Source organism: Eptesicus fuscus, chromosome 6, assembly GCF_027574615.1.
Source record: "Eptesicus fuscus isolate TK198812 chromosome 6, DD_ASM_mEF_20220401, whole genome shotgun sequence".
Lineage (NCBI taxonomy): Eukaryota > Metazoa > Chordata > Mammalia > Chiroptera > Vespertilionidae > Eptesicus > Eptesicus fuscus.
This window is the reverse complement of record NC_072478.1, coordinates 77,819,190-77,823,380: the sequence shown is the minus strand read 5'-3', so window position 1 is coordinate 77,823,380 and position 4,191 is coordinate 77,819,190. Positions and strand designations below refer to the sequence as shown.

Sequence of the window (4,191 nt, the reverse complement as noted above, 5' to 3'; positions counted from 1 at the left end):
GATTCTTGATCCTGGTTGTATCACTGAAAGTCCTACATCAGGGGAGCCCTCTCAGTTCAGGGCAATATGGAATGATTGGTCAACCTATCAAATAGTCCTTAGATTAGTGTTTCCTAATTATGTTTTTGTGATGAGGTACTAGTTTTTTTGTTTGTTTATTATGTTTTTATTGGTTTTAGAGGGAGAGAAATGGAGAGGGAGAGAGAGAGAGAGAAGCACCAATGAAAGAGAGAAATATCAATCAGCTGCTTCCTGCACGCTCAGAAATGGGGATTGAACTCATAACGTAGGCATGTATGCTAACCAGGAATCAAACCAGCAACCTCTTGGTGCATGGGACAATGCTCAAGCAACTGGGCTACACTGGCCAGCATGACAAGGTACTAGTTTTTATTTTAATGTTGTGAAATTATTTATTAAAGAAATAATAATTTACTTTTTAAATAAATCCAGGTTGTGAAATACTTTTATTAAGACTAAGTACTTAAACTGGCCTCATCTTTTCAAAAAGTCAATGTCATTATAAGACAAAAAGTAGAAATGGGGAGGAACTGTTCTAGATTTAAAAGAACTAAAGAGGCTTCAAAAAACTAAAGAGGCTTCTGATCAAGATGGTAGTAAAGGTAAACATGATAATCACCTCCTTCCACAACCACATCAAAATTAGAACTAAAATATAAAACAACCATCATTCAGAACAACCATCATTCAGAAATCTGACTGAATGGAAGTTCTACAACTAGAGAATTAAAGAAGACACCACACTGAGACTGGTAATGAGATAGGCTAGTAAGCCAGGGGCAGTGAAATAGGGAAACTAAGACAGATAGTTAACACAAGCGGTTTATAGCCATCTACTAAATCGAAAGATCCTATCTTGCTTAACCAAAGACACTTAAGAGTAAATGTGAAATCTTAGAGGGAAGATGGGGGTGGGTGGGTGGGAAGAGATCAACCAAAGAACTTGTATGCATATATGCATAACCCATGGATACATACAATAGGGTGGTGAAGGCCTGGAGCGGGGATAGGGGTAGGCTAGAAGGGGTCAATTGGGGGGAAAGGGCGACATATATAATACTTAAAACAATAAAGATTTAATTTTATTTTTTTAAAGAGTAAGAGGTTTATACTCCTCCCTAACCAGAAGCTTAAATCACCCAACGTCTGTCTGGTGTGTCTCAGTGGATAAGCTTCGTCTCAGGCACCAAGAGGTCATGGGTTTGATTGCCAGTTTGAGTCCCTGTCAGGGCATATGCGTGGGTTTTGGGCTTGATCCCAAGTACAGGGTATGCAGGAGGCAGCTGATCAATGTTTCCTCTCTCATCAATGTTTCCATCTCTCCCCCTCCCTTTCTCTCTAAAAAAATCAATAAAAATATCTAAAAATCAATAAAAATATATTTAAAAATAACAACCCTTGCTCAGTTGGTATTGATCAGAAACCAGGAGATCTCGGTTCCATTCCTGGTCAGGGCACATGCTTGGTTGATCCCCAGTAGGGGGCGTGCAGGAGGCAGCCAATCATTGATTCTCATCATTGATGTTTCTATCTCTCTCCCCCTCATTTTCTCTCTGAAATCAATAAAAATATGTTTAGCCCTGACCGGTTTGGCTCACTGGATAGAGTGTAGGCCGGTGGACTGAAGGGTCCCAGGTTTGATTCCAGTCAAGGGCATGTACCTTGGTTGCCGGCACATCCCCAGTAGGGGGTGTGAAGGAGGCAGCTGATAGATGTTTCTAACTCTCTATCCCTCTCCCTTCCTCTCTGTAAAAAATCAACAAAATATATTTTTTAAAAATATGTTTAAAAAAAAGAAAAAGAAACATCAACAATGGAAAGACAAACTAAATCTTTTTTTTTTTTTATGTTTTAAGCTTCCACTTTAATAAACTAGAAAAAAGAAGAGGAAATTAAACCCAAAGCAAGCACAAAAGAAGGAAGTAATAAAGACAAAAATGAGAACAGATAATAGAGAAAATCCATGAAACCAAAAGCTAGATTTGAGAAGATCTATGAAATCTTAACCTCCAAAAGACCATGGTCAGCTATCAAGAGTGCAATTCCTTAACAGTATGTACGTTGTCAGGCCCGAGGGCCATGCTTGTTAGAGAGTACTAACTTTCTATCCTTTAATATAACACTAAAATCTTAAAGATAAATAATAGATTGCCATATTTTGAGCAATGGCCAAGAACATATAGGATAAAGCAAATAGTTTTTACAATGGGATTTCTGTGTGACAGCTTCAAGAGGTCATTTTCGCCACAATAGCCTCCTATCATGGGGGGGGGGGGGAAAGGTAGCATTGTATATAGCAGAAAAATTCCATACTGAAAGTTATCTCTGCCATTTGTGTGTTTTGTTTTTTTAAAGGAGGGGAAAATAGAGAAAGAAGACTAATTTGAGATATATTTTGGAGATAGAATAGACAAAAATACATGCAAATGAAAAAATAATATAGTTAGACATAGGATTATTTAATTTTGGACACATTTGAGGTCATCATTTCATGGGCCAGAACTGGAAAGTGTAGCATAGGATGAATAGGAAAATGAGATAACTGCCTTCTTATTTACTTCCCAGGTACCTAGAAAGGGGAGATGACTGCTTTCTGACATAAGCTATACTGTACACACATTTGTCATCATTAAATGCTGGTGATTTCGTGCATTCCTTTCACTCTGAGTGTTATATACTAGTTAATCCAGATATATCACTTCATTTAGTTCCTTTCTCCAGTATTCAAAGAACTCACAGAAGCAAGCAAGCAAGCATGAAGCTCTCTATCAGCAGAGTTTAGATTTTTCTTTACTTCTTTAGAAGTTTAGATCTGAGGTGAAGCCCCCCTCTTCCCAGGCCACTTGCCAGTCTTATACTTAGCCAAGAAATAAGGAATATGTGTCTAACCTGGGCATACCTGCCTCAGCTTCTGTTTGGGGGATTTGAAGAGTAGAATCATGCTTGAAAAAGAGAACCCAGGGCAACAGCCTATCTGCCCTGGTTTAAGCATTAGCTTCATTAGAAAGTCACAGATACTTTTGAGAAGTACTTTCCCAGCTCCGAAATATTGTAATTTCTCTTATGCAGTTAACTATAAAAACTATTTCGATTAAGCTTTGATTTTTGATTCAGAGATGGCTCTATTCTTTTTTGCTATTTCTGTGACCCCAGGTGCTTCTCTTGGGTTATTTTTGTTAGTCCTTTCACTGATAACATTCCTTATACTAATTTTGCACCTTTCATTTGAGATCCATAATTACTTTCCAAAAGTTAATTAAATCTCAGAAACTCCCAGGCTTACAGAGAAGTTTACTAACTAAAGTTAGGGTCCAGTGATTTCTGGCAATTTCACATAGAGGCTGCAAATGAGGTAGCTTTCTCCCACCTCACCAAAGCACATGATTAAAGAAAAAGATCTTTGTGGAGTAGTCGTGTATAGCTTTCCTATTAAATTAAGTAGACTTTTTAGTCCTTTGGAAAGGGGAGGTGACTAAGTAAAATTATGTTGTCTGTTCCTTTCCTGCTTCCCTGGCCAGAAAGTACTCTCCCTCATCCAAATAGAGTTGATGACACTGCTGTGATTGATGTCTTTTGTTCCTAGGCCAAATTGTTTTTTTATAGCCCACCCCCTGCCAGCACTTTCCGAAGTGCCACTGCCATCAGCTCCAGAGGGAGCCCCTTCCTCAGGCTTCCTGGACAGCAGGCTGCATTGTGATGACAGGGAGCACGGAATGGGAGGAGAAAGCAGCTTGCAGACAAATGGGCAGCTAATCAGACCAACAACCTCATCACTAGAATCATAAACTCCCCCACACCTTTGTTTTTACTTGCCTCATCTGCATTTCTTGGCTGAGATGGGGGGAGTGCTCCTTGGAAAATTACGGTTGAATATGATCTATTAAAGCAGCCTCCAATTCTCCACTCCCTTTTTATCCCCTCAAATCAATTCTGCTCATTCAACCCAATATTGTCAAATCATTACAAACTTTACAGATATTAAAATCTGTAAAGTTTGTAATGATATACAATAAGGGAATATTATGAACAACTTTATGTGGATATCTATGACAAATTTGATTAGACAAAGCCCTTGAAAGACACAAACTACTAATAATGTGTCGACCTAAACTACAATTTCTAAATCCTTCTTTAAACTGTTTATCATTAATGTGGATCTCTTTCAATGTT

The 4,191-nt window shown here is 38.3% G+C and overlaps 1 pseudogene; it reads right to left on the bottom strand.

Annotated features, from left to right (window-relative positions):
* Positions 1–2,032: 2,032 nt before the first annotated feature.
* Positions 2,033–2,144, bottom strand: LOC114233465 (U6atac minor spliceosomal RNA; annotated as a pseudogene).
* Between the last annotated feature and the right edge of the window lie 2,047 nt (positions 2,145–4,191).